Source organism: Petaurus breviceps, unplaced genomic scaffold (genome assembly GCF_028583685.1).
Source record: "Petaurus breviceps papuanus isolate PSGF00001 unplaced genomic scaffold, PetGlider_PUasm1.0 90681, whole genome shotgun sequence".
NCBI lineage: Eukaryota > Metazoa > Chordata > Mammalia > Diprotodontia > Petauridae > Petaurus > Petaurus breviceps.
The window spans coordinates 2,790,728-2,806,513 of NW_027187307.1; the positions used below are offsets into that span (position 1 = coordinate 2,790,728).

Sequence of the window (15,786 nt, forward strand, 5' to 3'; positions counted from 1 at the left end):
ATTCAGAAACTGGCTTCTTTGTCAACACGGAAGGGGCCTCAGAGCATGGTGTCTGCTCTGTAGGACAAAATTCAGAACCTGGCTTCTTTGTCAACACGGAAGGAAATTCGGAGACTACTGTCTCCTTTATTTTGTGAAGAAATGAGGAAGAACTGGAAAGAGTAGAATCAAAAATGGGTTTCTTGGGAGGTGGTGCGCCTTCCCCCTCATTTTCTACATTAAACTTAATCTTTATTTCTGGCTTCTGCATCTGCAGGATTTTTCTATGACTGGTAGGGATTCTTATAGTAGGGGTACTTGGCTGTGTTGGGCAGATGAAGTCTTGAGGAAGATCACTAGTGCCCTCCTCATAGAGTTGGGTTGTCTCAGAAAAGCCTGCTGCTTCTCCTGACATCGAGGCCCCTGAGGGAAAAGCTGCTGGGTATATTTTGGGGGGTGTTGTACCTGTCACGATGTCATTATCATTGTAATCATCATCAGAAATATCCTCGAATTCCGCCATGGCGGAGGCTACACTCTCACAGACGTCTCACCCTCACGTGATCTGAGCCTCACACGAGATCCTCTGCCCTTTGGCAGGCCCCTACTCGTACAGGCTGCCCAGCTCACGTCAGGCCCTGAGGTGCCTTGGCTGTTGGTACCCTCAGGCTGGCCAAGCCTCTGAGGTGAGTTTGGGCTCTGGCCCCTAGGCTCTTAGTAGGTTTGAATTCTGAGGCCCTTGGGGAAAGCTAGGACCCTGAGACCAACCTTTGAGGTAAAATCTCCCCTCGAATCTTGGTTGACGTAGACGACATCAACCCTTGCACCTTTTTCGGAGCCGCGGTCTGGCGCGCGAGTGCGGCGGGGTCTGGTACGGGGTCTGGCAGGGGCGGGGGTCTGGCGCGCGGTCTCATTCTCGTGCATAATCTCGTTCTCGTGCATAATCTCGTTCTCGTGCATAATCTCGTTCTCTTTCTCAGACTCAGTGTTCTCACTGTCATCTCGGGAAGCTAATCAACCTTTCTGCTGTGGGGCACCCTGCAGTGCTGCCAGCTCAGTTTCTGAGGTACCTTGATGTGCCAGCCTGCCCTTCCACACAAAGACCGTTGCATTCTCTTTCCATTCTTCTAGTGACTTTAGGTAGAGGGGGAAAAAAGTGGGATGAGCATAGGGCAGTACCCAGATATGTCCACTTGGTGACAGCATTATTGGTGATAATCAGATTTTTCTCACTTATTAAAGTGCTGAAAATTCCTCCCACATGTGTGTGCTTTGGGGGGGGCACATAAGATCACAGGATCATAGATTTTGAGGTAGAAAAGATCTTAGAAATCATCTAACCGCCTCATTTGACAGATTGGAAAACTTGATATTAAGAGGGGGAAATGACTTGGCCAAGGTCATACAGCCAACACCTGTCATTGTAAACATTTGAACCCATGGGATCAGAAATTTATGATCTAGAGATCATTTACTTCTTCCCCTTAATTTATTTTTTTCAAAAACTAAAATTTATGTTTATTTTTAGTTTACATCATTCATTTCCACAAAGATTGTGAGTTACAAATTTTCTCCCTGTTTTTTCCCTACCCACCACCCCAAAATAGCAGTCCCACAGGATATCCCTTCCTCCAGTCTGCTTTCTCCCATATCCTCCCCCATTACCCTCCAACTTTCCAGTAGGGCACAGTGAATCTCTATGCCCCAGTGCCTCTATATCTTATTTCCCAGTTGCATGTAAAGTAATAGTAGTAATAGTACATACATACATACATTTTATATATATACATATATATATATACATATATATATATATATATATTTAAACATTTGATTTTAAAACTTTGAATTCCAGATTCTCTCCTTTCCTCCCTTGTCACCCACCCTTACTGGGAAGATAAGCAATTCAGTATAGGTTGTGCATATGTAGCTATGCAAAACATTTCCATAGTGGATATATTATAAAAGACTGACTATATTTCCCTCCCTCATATTCTCTACCTTGATCCTGTCCTTTTTCAAAACTGGATGCTTCCCACTTCCCTCCCCCCAGCCTGCCCTCCCTTCTATCCTCCCCCTCTCATCCCCTTCCCCCCTACTCTCCTGTAGGGTGAGATACCCTATTTAGTGTGTATGTCATTCCCTCCCTAAGCCAAATTCAATGAGAATAAGGTTGATTCATTCCCTTTTGCCTTTCTGTTCTTCCCCTCCATTGTGACCATTTTCCCTTGCCCCTTCTATATGAGATAATTTATCCCATTCTGTCTCACCCCATCTCCTTTCATTATATTCCTCTCTCACCTCTTTTAAGGATCATCCCTTCCTATTTAATTGGTCCTGTGCCCTCTGTCTATGTATACCGTAAACATATATACACACATTCACATATGTATTCATATGCCCGTATACCCTCTGATATAGACATAGATATGTATGTATACATATCTATATCTATATCTATACATTTCTATTCCCTTCAACTATTCTCATACTGAGAAAAGTTTCATAAGTTACAATTATCATTTTTCCATGTAGGAATGTAAGTAGTTCAACTTTGATAAGTTCCTTATGATTTCTTTTCCCTGTTTACCTTCTCATGCTTCTCTTGCTTCTTGTATCTGAATGTCAGATTTTCTATTCAACTCTGGTTTTTTCATCAAGAATGCTTGAAAGTCCTCTATTTTATTGAATGACCATATTTCCCCCTAAAACATGATACTCAGTTTTGCTGGGTAGGTGATTCTTGGTTTTAATCCCAGCTCCTTTGCCCTCTGAAATATCATATTCCAAACCCTTCAGTCCCTCAGTATAGAAGCTGCCAGGTCCTGTGTTATCCTGATTGTGTTTCCACAATATTCAAATTGCTTCTTCTTGGCTGCTTGTAATATTTTCTCCTTGATCTGGGAATTCTGGAACCTGGCTATAATATTCCTGGGAATTTTCTTTTTGAGATCTTTGTCAGGAGGTGATCAGTGAATTCTTTCAACCTCTGTTTTGCCCTCTGGTTATAAAATATCAGGGCAATTTTCCTTGAGAATTTCTTAAAGGGTGATTTCTAGGTTCTTTTTTTCGATCATGGTTTTCAGGTAGTCCAATAGTTTTAAAATTATCTCTCCTGGATATATTTTACAGGTCAGGGCTTTTCCAATGAGACATTTCACATTGCCTTCTATTTTTTCATTTGTTTGGATCTGTTTAATAGTATCTTGATTACTCATAAAGTCATTAACTTCCATTTGCTCCAATATAATTCTGAAGGAATAATTCTCTTCAGTGAGTTTTTGAGATTTTTTTTTCCCATTCGGCAAATTTGGCTTTTTAAGGCATTCTTCTTCTCATAGGCTTTTTGAGCCTCTTTTGCCGTTTCAGTTAGTCTATTTTTTAAGGTGTTATTTTCTTCAGTCAGGTTGTTGACTCTCTTTTTATGATTTTCTTGCATCATTCTTATTTCTCTTCCCAATTTTTCCTCCACTTCTCTTATTTAGTTTTCAAAATCTTTCTTAAGCTCCTCTATGGCCTGTAACCAGTCCATATTTTTCTTGGAAGCTTTTGGTGGAGGAGTTCTGACTTTGTTGTCTTCCTACTGTTCCATGCTTTGATCCTTTTTGTCCCAAAAAAAGCAATCCAAAGTTGGATTGCTGTGCTTGCTTTGCTTCCTTTACTTGCTCATGTTGCTACTCAATTATTTGACTTTTGAGCTTTTTGCCACAGTAGAACTCTGCTTCCAGAGAGGAGAGCTTTGTTCCAAATTGCTGGGGTTTTCATAGCTGCCAGAGCTGTTAGTTGCGTGCCCTCTCAGAAGGTTCTACTGGCTCTGGCGTCTGGTCCCACACCCCAAGACCTCCACCCAAGATAGCGATCCAGATCCAAGCAGTTTAAAACGAGTGATTACCCCTCAGACTGGTTGCTTGGTCCCCCTACAATCTATAGGGCAGGATCTCTGAAGCAGCCACACCACGGTGGCTGCATGGCCGCCACACTTCAGCTGTTTCTCCTTCTGGGGGCAGAGGCTGGACTGTACTTTCGGGCCCCCTGTTTACAAAGTCCACACTGACCTTTTACTTTGTCTTTGGCATTTATGGGTCCATAATTCTGGAAACCGCCCAGCTACTGGTGATCCACTCTCTGGAAGTCCTTCCAGCCACACCTGGTTGGGCCTGCCCTGAGGCTAAAACTCATGGGCTCATGTGGAGTTGTGCTCAGCTCCCAGCACACTGCAATGGACCCTTTCTGCTGGCCTGCCAGGCTTTCTTCAGTGGGAGATTTTTTTCTGTCACTTTTTGGGTTATGTAGCTCTAAAGTTTGTTTAGAGTCATATTTTATAGGTATTTGAAGTGGTTATGGGGGGAGCTCATGGAATTTTCCTGCTTCTATGCTGCCATCTTGGCTCTTCTCCCTCCCCTTAATTTTATAGTGGTGAACATTGAGGTGCAGAGAAGTTAGTGATGTACCCTAGGTCTAGGATATGTGAAGCTTTGTCTCCCAGGATCCCAGGGACACAAATCCATAGCAGGATTGCAGAGTTCATCTAGTTTAACTCCTTTATTTTAGAGAGAAAGAAACTGAGGCAGGGGTTGAGTAGGGGAGGATGACAACTGCAGTTACACAGCTGATAAAAATCAGTGTAAGCACTTTGAAGCCTGATCTCTTAGGATTCTAAGCTGGAAGGGCCCCTGAAAGTCATGTAGGACAGTCCCTGTATTTGCCAGAAGTGGTTGTTGAGGCCCCGAGAAGGGAAAGGTCACCTAGCCAGTTAAGAATTCGAACCCAGGCCTTCAGACTTACAAATTCTTAATACCACAGCACAGCCTTGTTTCCCCTTGGCTCTTGCCAACATTACATTTTTTTGAGGTCACTTGAAATTATGTTTTATTTTTGGAGATTGAAAAAATGCTATGGAGTGACTCATTAGCATAAGCTTAAAAAAACAAACCTGAGGCCCTGATATATTAAAATACAGGGTAGAAAGCTAAGATGTTAGACTTGTGCTTGGACTGTAATCAGCCGACAGGGTGTGTCTTCAGAATTTGGTTTAGTTTTGAGTACACTTGCTTTTGTTCAGATAATAAAAACAGAAAACAGATTGGATCTTTTCTAAGGGTTTCTATACTCCAGAAGGGTGTGTTATGATTCATAAAGTCATGAAAGCTGTCTGTAATGGTGTCTCCTTCCCCTCTCCTTACCCCGTGCCCTGTCTAAATGAATCCTGGCCACCTTACCACCACCCCCAATTCCATTTTTCAGCTCAGGGTTGGTGACCTTTAATTTCAGCTTGGCAGATGGGATGTGACAACTTCTTTCATGAGGACTCAGACTCTGAGCTGTGCCTAAGTTGGGTGTGTCTCTAGTTGAAAAGGCTTGGTTGGGCCTACTTTGCTTACTGGACTTTGGGAGGGAGACAGCCAGGAAGTAAGTGGAGGAAGGGGTTCAAAGAAGAGAGGAGGAAGATGAGTTGATGCCCATTTTGATAGTTGCTTAGGTTGGCCATGGGTGTCAAGGGAAACTTGACATGGGGAACTGTCTTCATATTTCTTCACCATTACTGGGCAACCAATTCAGAAAGACATCTCCTAGGGTGATGCCTAAGTCAGCCTGCATAGAAAAGATCAGGTTTTGTTCCCCTCATGTATTACTCTAAAGCCCTTGTGGATTTTCATCTGGAGGGAACCTCAGAGGTCATTCTGGTTTCACCCCAGAAGTCTTGCCTGATTTTGCCACCTGATCCAATCCAACCTTCTCATTTCATTTATTTGTGTTCCTTTTAAAAGCTTCTGACCTTAGCAAACATCAGATAAAGAGTGCTTCTATTTACATTGTGGAATAGAAGAAGAAGATCATACATAAACAGCATGCTTTTAAAAGAATATATAAATTCAGTATGTCACTTTCAAAGCTATCCTTTATGTTTGTGATTCCTTCTGTTTTCTTTGCATTAAAAAATGTTTCAGTGACTCTTTTTCTCTGGGGGGGTGGGTAGGAGGGGCGGCCCTCTCCCTAGCTTCCTTCTTCCCAACTTCCCCCCTCCCCATTTGGAAAGAAAAATGCATCAAATTTGTCAAACAAGACAAATTGTTGGCTGTGTTGGAAAATGTGTGTTCTCCTGGGTCTGTCCACTTCACACCATATCATTCTGTAGAATCTTTCTGGGTTTTTCTGAAATGGTCCCATTTATTATTTCTTACTAAGTACTAAGTAGTTACATTCATTTACCATAATTTGTTTAGCTGTTCCCCAGTTCATGGACACTCCCTTAATTTCTAGTTTCTTGCTATAACAAAAAGATTTTTCTTTTTTTTTTTTTTTGCTTTTTGGAGGGCAATTGGGGTTAAGTGAATTGCCCAAGGTCACACAGCTAGGTGTGTGTGTGTGTGTGTGTGTGTGTGTGTGTGTGTGTGTGTGTGTGTGTGTTTTAAGTGTCTGAGGCCAGATGGGAACCCAGGTCCTCCTGACTCTAGGGCTGGGTGCTCTATTCACTGTGCCACCTAGCTGCCCTGTCAAGATCTTTCTTTTAATAGAGGCCCAGAGAGGGATCATAGATTTTTGAGCTGTCAGGGACCTAAATATTTATCTAGTCCATCCCTCTCATTTTATAGAGGCCCAGAAAGGGCAAGTGATACAGTCTGTATCCTACTTTAGCATTTCAATTCCAGAATAATTTCTTAATCCCCATATCTCTATGAGGCCCCTGGAGGCTTGATTTCTCTGCTGTCTTCTATTCCTTTAACTGCCTTTGTAGACTCCCATCCATCTTCTTGAGCCCAGGGGCAAGCACCTGATACTCTCTCCCTTTATATGTTGAGTCACTCAGAAAACTGGAGGTGCTGCAGTTGAAACCAACAGCTCCTTTCCCCTCACACAGTGTTTAGGTGATGCTCTAATGACTGCTCAGTCTTGTTTGTAGTTCCTAAATGAGTTCATTCAAAGCTCAAGTGAAGAGGGGTTTTTTTTGGTTTTGTTCAAAGTTCTATTTTATTTTCAATTCCAAATTCTCTTCTTCCCCCACCCATTGAGGAGGCAAGAAAAACTAAGGCAGTTACAAATCTGTATAGTCATGCAAAACAAGTTCCGAAAAGAGAGAAGAAAATTGGCTTCGCTCTGTCCAGGGAGTATTTGGGAAGAATCCTTGGCCACCATGGTGATCAGAGTTTGGAAGTGTTAAGTGAAAAGGTTTTTAGGAGGATTCACATTGAAACTTGATTTGCCCAGTGATGATGTGAGCTCCCTGAATAATAACAGACCCTCACAGGGCTTGAGAGTTTGCCCAGTGGAAGCCTGTGTAGTATACATTCTGGAAAATGGAGATAACAGTAGCATCTGTCTCCAAGCACATGGGGAGGATCAAATGAGATACATTTTGTAAAATACTTCCGTAAACCATAAAGAGCTATAGGAATACTAATGCTATTATTACAATGACAGTGACGATGATGACAGTGGAAAATGCTGTGGATTTTGGAGGCCAGGGGACCTAGGTTCCAATGTTGCCTTTGCAGTCACTTGGCCTGGTTGATCCTTGCCTGGAGGTAGGACTCCAGTGCCTCTCACATCCCTTCCAGCTGTGCCACTACAGATATTCATTCATAGCCTCATTTTGTGGATGAGGAAACAGACTTGAGGATGGTCTTCCTGGCTCCAAGTCCCCCACTCGATCTGCTTTGCCACAGGGCAAGCTGGGCACCCTGGAGGGGGTGGCTCTTCCATGGCTCCCTCTAAGCAGAAGATTCTTAAATCTCAATAGCTAGGCAGAAGCTAGCCAGAGTTCAGTAGCTTTCCTGAGTGCTGTCTAGTCAGGCCAAGGGGCAGGCATTATTCGATTTTCCAGCTGAAGAAACTGAGTCTCAAGGGAGTGATAATGGCTTTCTCAAATGTTATGGATTGAACTGACATCAGAGGACAGCTAGGTGGTTCAGTGAAGAGTGCTGGGCCTGGAGTCAGGAAAACATGAGTTCAGATCTGGCTTTAGATATGTACTAGCAGTGTGACCCTAGGCAAGTCCCTCCACCCTTTTTGCCTCTGTTTCCTCATCTGTAAAATTAATTAGAGAAGGAAATGGCAAATCACTCCAGTATCTTTGCCAAGAGAACCCCAATGAGGTTACAGAGAATCCAACACAATTGAAAACGACCAAAGAACAACAACAGCTTCAAGGGGAGACTAAAAGAAAGTTCTTCTGTCTCCTGCTGCTGTTCTTTTCAGTCTTCTCTAGCTCACTCCAGGTTTGGTTAGCTGAATAAATGAAAAGAAGGAAAGTGTATATGAATGGTTATTAGACAGTGGTGAAAAGAAAGTAACCCAAACTTAGGATCATCAAAGTGAGAGCTGGAAAGGTCCTTTGAGGTCGTCTGCTCCAATCCCCTTATTTTACAGAGAAGTGATCTGAAGGCCTAGGATTGGGGTAACATAGTCAAAAAGGAGATTCAAACTGAGATCTTAGGAATCCAGGAAAAAAGCATGATATAGTAGAGAAATTGTTAGAACTGGGTTTGAACCCTGACTTTGACAATTAACTCCTTGTGGGACCTTGGTTAAATCATTTAATCATGGACCTTAGTTCCTTCTCTCCTGAAAAACAAAGGAGCTGGGGCTAGGTCACTTCCAAGGGACACAACAAGGACCTTAGATATGTTTATCCTGCTATTCCTTCCCCTTGTTCAGTCCTTTTCCAGTTGTATCAGACTCATTTTACAGATGAGGAAACTGAGGCAAACTTGAGGGTGAAGTGATTTGCCCCAGAGTCACACAGCTGGAAAGTATCTGAGGCAGGATTTGAACTCAGGTCTTCCTGACTCCAGGCTTAGCACTTTTTCCACTGTGGCACTCCCAACTCCTCTACTATATTTTAAAAATCAGTTTTATTCATGCCTTTTGTTTTTACTTTATTACCAAATATCCAAGAATCGCCTTTGATTCTCCCCCTCCTCCATTCCCCAAGCAGTGAGCTTTCCTTCAAAGCACAGAAAAACTGTTAAGGAAAACACATTGCCACATTTGGGCAGTATATGCAACATTCTGGCCCCACACTCCCTTCCCTCCATGGAATGGTACCCTTTGACCTCTTAAAAAGTGGCTCTGAGGGGACAGCATAGTCCTAGTCATAACCGTAATGTTCCATTTGGTTTTCCAAAGTGTTATCACTATCCTTATTTTGTCCAGTTTGCTGTGGCCCCTCAACAAGTAGATAAAATAAAGGGATCATCCCAGAGTCTGTACATGGGAAAAACTGCAACAAGCACTCTGACTTGTTCCAGTCACTAGTTGGAAGTGGGTCTGAAACCCAAGTTTCCGAAGCCCAAGTCTAGTCCTTTTTTTTTTTTTTTGGCTGGGATGGGATTGCTTTTGGGTACATTACTTTCTGACACTATAGGTAGAGGGAGTGAGGAAGACCTGAATTCAAAACCTGCCTCAGTCATTGACTACCTATGTGATCCTGGACCCTTTGAGCCTTAGTTTACCCTTGTGTCAGAGGAAGACTATAATCATACTTACCTCACCCCCTGTGTAGCTGGAATCAAAGGAGATGATATATAAAGCAGGTAAAGTGCTATGTAAATGTTAGCTCTTATTATAAGAGGGAGGTTGGGAGGTACTTTAATGATTACTTAGCAGAGCCTGGGGGGGGGAGGAGGAAGGAGGAAACCGGAGGTCCAGGGAGAAGTAACTATTAGGTGTACATTTAAATGGCAGATTGTAGCTGGAGTTGAATTTACCAGAATATGAGCTTGAGGGCACAGATTTGTTTTAGGATCCTAGAACATTGGCTCCAGAGCTCAGGGGACCCCAGGAGCATTTTGTCCAATCCCTTAATTTTAGGGATGAAGGAACTGAAACTTAGGAAAGGAAGGTTGTGGCTTGGCCCAGGTCCCATGGGCAGTAAAAATCAAAGGTGGGATTGGAACCCAGGCTTTTTGACTCCACAGCCAGGGATCTTTCTACTGTACTTCACTGCTTCTTTGAGGGGAGAGTAGGGAAGAGGTGAAAGAAGGCGCTCTTTTCCATTGCCAGGCTGCTTCTTTTTTGTTTTGTATCGCCCATAACAGGACCACAATTGCCACTGGCCCTCTGAAGGCCCTGGTACAGATAGCAAGAGTTCATCTGGCTTCCTGGGGAGTGACTTGGACACTGGCAAGAATCTGGCTGTTTGATGTTTTAAAACAAGCAAGTTCCTTGACAACTTTTCCAATTAGTCTATAGGTTGTAGCTGTTTAACATAAAGTGGGGGAAAAGTCCTTGGTCAGAAGGACTCTAGGGGTTCTAGCCTTTTCTGGCTCAAGTGGCAGCAGGAAGAAGGTTAGCTTTTCAGCTTGACTTTCTGGGTGTGGGCAGATGGTTGTGTGAGTGCACAGACCTAGCTCTTCCTTCACTCTTCATTGGTGCCATGGTGTCCTCCTGCTTGTAGGTTGGCTTTTCATTTGAAATTGATCATTTTGGCATCTTAAACTCGTTTTCTTTGCCCTTGATGAGTCAGCATTGTCCAGACTGCTCACTTTAAATAATAATAAATAATAGTTGTAACATTAAAGTTCATTCTTCCACGTGATAATGTTACTTTGCTGCCCTCTGTGTTAAAAAGGTTTATGCTGCTTTAAGATCAGACAGGTTGCAAAATGCCTTAGAGCCCACTGGGGATCCATACTGATGCATGTAGTTGTGTAAATGCTAGATTTGGGGTGATTTCTGGCATCTCCAGTCTTACTAAGGATTGCCTTCCACTTCACAATAAGCTAAAATAACCAGTAATCTCTATAGTTTTGGCATGTTAAGCCTTTGGGAGACCTTGCATGATAGCCATCAAGGATGGAAGATCAAAGGAACAAGAACTATGTGCCTACTATGTGCCAAGAACCTTATACGTCTTTTCCCTTTTGCTTTCCCTTACCAAACCTGGGAAGTAGGTTCTGGTATCATCCCCATTTTACAGGTGAGGAAACTGAGGCAGACAGACTCTATCCAGAGTCACACAGTAATTAAAAGTTTCTGAGGCCACATTTGAACTCTGGTCCTCCTGACTCCCAGCCCTGCATCCTAGCTATGGCGCCACCTACTGATGCAAAAACCTGGGGTTTGGAACCCTAGGGCTTTTGACTCTGAACTCAGGGTTCTCTCCATCAGCCCATACTGCTTCTGCGGCTGAGTTCGACGGCAGTGTGTTATAGAAGTATTCGTTTCTTCTCCATTCTTATGCTCCAAGGAAGAATACAGGTACAAAAATAACCATTTGAATTTCTCTTGTCCAGTCATTTTTCAGTCATATCTGACTCTCTGTGACTCCATTTGAGTTTTTCTTGGCAAAGGTACTACTAGGGTGCTTTGCCATTTCCTTTTCCCGGCCCTTTGACAGATGAGGAAACTGAGGCAAGCAGGGTGAAGTGACTTGCCCAGGGTCTCACAGCTAGAATTGTCTGAGGTCAGATTGGAACTCTGGTCCTCTTAACTATAAGCTCCATGCTCTATCCACTGAGCTGCCTGGCTGCCCAATTTGCATTTATATAATAATTCAAAGTTTACATAACACTTCACATACACAATATTATCTCATCTGAATTCCCATAATAACCATGTCAGGACCCACAGGTGTTAGCTTCATTTTACTCAGTGAAAAAACCAAGGCCCACTTGCCCAGACAGGGGTCACACTGCTAGTTAGTGAACCTAGGTCCTATGGCCTCTATGTCCAGTTCTTCAGCCATTCTGTGGGCCAAGCCTGAGAGCAGTGTCTTTGGGAAGCACGTGCCATGGATGCCACATTGAACTTGCCCTGGCCCTCTCTTTTCCAGCGTCAGCTCCCAATGGTGACCTTGCTTTTGTCTCAATCAGTCTGATCTTGCTGGGCCAGGCTGTCTCTGGGGTGCTGCCGGCTCTTGGCTCCATTCAGCCCTTCCTATGGTAATTTTGGGGGGAGGAGAATGGAAACACCCTCAGGTGTGAAGGCGAACTCATTTCATGAGCTAATGTAAGCTGTAGATTTTTTTCCTCTAAGTACCATTCAAAGCTTTTTTTAGAAGGAAGGTCAAAGTTTACCTAGCAAATGTGGAAAGTATTTAAGACTAATTGGCTGCAAGTTAAAAATGAGGGACTGGGAAATGGGGATTTGATACTGTTTAGTCCAGTGGGCTACCAGAGCTTCAGTTCAGTGAGTTTTCAGTAAGACAGAAACAACCCTCCCTCCCCACCCCAAGGGGCGAAACTAGGCCTCCCCACCACCTGGGGACCCTTCAGCCTCTTCTGTGTCAGACTCTATGACCTCCAAGGTCCCCAGCTCTTCTGCTCCCATGATTGCCAGAAATGCTGCTATCTATGAAGTAGTATGTCTACTCAATGAATCCAAAAGCATGGATTAAGAGCCTAATGTGTGCCAAGCTCTGTGATGAGTGCTGGGGATACCCAGAGAGGGAGTCACTGCCTTCAAACGGGGGAATAAATAGCTAGGCACACAACTTATATAATGTATGTATGTATGTATATAAGACAACTTACAAATAACTAGGCACATAAAAGCCCAAATAGATGAGAATATTTCAGAGGGGAAGGTGGGTGCATGATCAGGACAGACCAAGGAAGGTCTCCTGAAGAAGGTGGGATTTGAGTTAAGGCATAAATGGTGCTGCAGTTAGAGCATAGTCAGGAAGACATTTCCTAGCTGTGTGACCCTGGGCAAGTCCCTTCTTCACCCTGTTTGCCTCAGTCTCCTTATCTGTAACATGAGCTGCAAAAGTATCTTTGCTGATAGTATCTTTGAATGCCTCTAAAGAAAGAACTTTCTATTTGATCCTGGAGGTCAGAGGGAGCCCCTGGAAGGTATGGGTATGTGTGGGGGGGAGGCTGTGGCCCCATATTTTGGGGAAATTACTTCAGCAACCGTGGAGGATGAATTGCTGTGGGAGGAGACTGGAAGTGAGCCCAACTAGGAGGCTATTAGAACATTTGCAGTAGTGAGTGGGGAGCCCTAGGGAAGGGAGAAACAACCATGATTTGGTAGCCGACTGGGGCTCTGGGGGCTGTGAGTGAGGATGAGGTTAGGGATGGGAGAGCTGGCACTGTGGCAGTCAGTATTCCATGGGGATAAGAGGAAGTAATCACTCTCCTGAATTTTCATACTGTCTTTTAAAAACAATTTTCTATTTTCTATTATTCATATATAATAATTATATATATATATATATAATTATAATAATAAATATTGGGCATGAAGTATTTCTGAATTAACACCCCAACTTTAGCCTCTCCCTCCTCGCTTCCGCCACAAACAGGAACCCTGAAAACAGGCCACTGGGTATGAGCATTAAGAGAGCTGGAGGAGTCCAGGATGGCACCTAGGGCATGACCCCAGGTGCCTTGGAGGATGGTTATAGGGAAGGTAGGAAAAGGGCCAGCATTTGGGGGTGGGAAGGGGAATGAGGTCAATTCTGGACATGATGCATTTGAGATGCTTTAACTACATCTACTTTGAGATGTCCAAAAGGCAGGTGAGGTCAGGAGAGAGATTAGGGCTGGATGGGAAATCCATGGGAGCAGATGAGATCATGAGGAAAGGACTGAGGGAAAGAGAAGGGGGCCTAGGCCAGGGCTTTGAGGCACACCCACAGTTAAGGGTCAGGGGATGGACAAAGCATCAGCCCAGGAGACTGAGAAGGAGAAGAGGGAGCAGTGTTGAGATAACTTGGGAAAGAACAAAGGAGGAGAAAGCAGACAAACAGGGCTGCAGCAGAGAGGTCAAGAAAGACAAGGTTTGGGGTGGCTAGGTGGCGCAGTGAGTAAAAGCGCTGGCCCCCGAGTCAGGAGGACCTGAGTTCGGATCCAGCCTCAGACACTTAACACACACACACACACAAAACTAGCTGTGTAACCTTGTGCAAGTTACTTAACCCCAATGGCCCTCCAAAAGGCAAAAAAAGGACAAGGTTTGACAAAGGGTCATCAGATTTTTCCATTGGTCACTTTGGAGAGAACAGTTGTAGTTGAATGATAAGGTTGCATAGTATGGAGCCAGAGGAAGAAGCCATTCAAGGTAGAAGAGTTTAGGTTGCTCCCTAGCCAGAATGCACAGGTCAAGTGAGGGCTTTTTTGAGGATAGGGGAGACTTGGGCCTGTTTGCAGATAGCCAGGGAAGAAAGAGCTATTGGAGAGGGAGAAATTAAAAGGGAGAACATGATAGTGGGGATAGGCTGCTGGAGAAAACTGGAGGGGATGGGATCCCAGTACATTCAGAGGGCTGGGATTATCTTTCCAACTGAGACCAGAGTAAAGGAGAGGATAGTGACGTCTAGAAGACATCTGAGTGATGAGGAAGGAGGACAGAAGGAGGGTGGAGGAACCAGGGGATGTTTGAGGTGAGTGGGAGAAGTAGGAATAAAGAATAGGATCAGTGGGAGGAGTGGAATTGATTGCCTTACTGCAGTGAGGGCCCAAGTTGAAATAAGGTAGTGGTTCTCAAATAATGTAGTGAGCCTCTCAGGCACATAGTAGGTGATTTCTCCCATTTCATTGAGGATGCCATAAATAGGAGTGAAGGAAGTAGGTTGTGGAAGTGATCCAGAGTTGGGGTTTGACAAGATATGATTGGTAACGGGCAAGGAATTAGAGAGGAGAGGATGCTGTGGAATTGAATTGGTTCTCATAGAGAAACGTAAAACCACAATTCTAGGAGATTCCCAGGAAATAGACAAGAAATGCTTGTCTGGTCGATATTTTCATAATTGCTTCCTTCTGAGCCAGTTTGTAGCGCTGTTTGGAAAGGTGTTTTCTAAATAGCAGCCACAATTGCCCATCGCATCATCTTTGTTTAGTGTTTAGGAAGAGAGGGGCTGAGGAACTTTTCCTTCAAATGGAATAAAGCAAATCCCAGCTCTTGCTGGCCAGGGGAGAAAAGGAGATGAAACAGGGTCACCAAATGGGTTGGACTTGGAGGCAGATCCCACTCCTGACAACTGTTGCCTGAATGGCCCCTCTGAGCCTCAGTTTCCTCATGCATGAAATCGGTAGAGTAGTAGCACCTACCTCACAAAGGTGAGAGAATGTCTGTTGAGCCCTTTGCATGTCTTAGGTGAGGAGAGTTCATTCATCTTTCTAAAAATCATGGACTTTGGCTTAGGGATGACAAGTATTTCATCTGAAAAAACATTAACCTTGGTAACGTTTCACATCAGTTCAGTTCTCCTAGCCTTTATTAACTGCCTTCCCCTGTGCCAGTGGGGTAGTAGGGGGCCATCCATCCATCCAGGGCCAGGTTTAGGTGTAAACAATGGATTGAATTTGACTTTGAGCTGAGCTCCTAGAACAGGCTGCAAACAGCTAGCCCTAAGAGTGTTTGGAGTATCTTGCAAGTCTGAAGCAAGTAGATAAAGATATTCTTCCAGTCCTTTCCTAAGTAAGAAGTGTGGGACCCTAGTTCTGGCTTTAATAGTAGGCTGGTTCCCAGTTCTTTCTATTCCGAGTATCTTTTTAATGATTTCTTTCCATTGGTAGCTCCATTGGCAAAGGTTTTTTTTTTTGGGGGGGGGGGAATAGTGTGTGGGAATTCCCAGTGTGGAAACTCCAAAAACGCAGATGAGCAAATCCCCAACTAAGTGTCAGGCATTGTGTAGACAATTGTCTGGACTTGGGAGTCAATGATATGAATTCAAATTCTGCCTCCAACATTTGCTAGTTGTTTGATCCTGGCCCAGTCACCTCACCTCCTTGGGCCTCAGTTTCCTGATCTGTTGGTTGGACTCAGGGGTTTCTAAAGTCTGTTCTTCCTCTGATACTAAGATCTAATGCTATGAAACCTCAGAGAATTGCCAGTGAATGCTGATTTAAAATCAGAGTGAGG

The 15,786-nt window shown here is 43.9% G+C and overlaps 1 protein-coding gene across 2 annotated transcripts in view; it reads left to right on the forward strand.

The window, feature by feature from the left end:
• The window catches only part of PLS3 (plastin 3), a 102,361-nt gene that overhangs the window by 29,158 nt on the left and 57,417 nt on the right, over nt 1-15,786 (forward strand). The window lies entirely within an intron of this gene.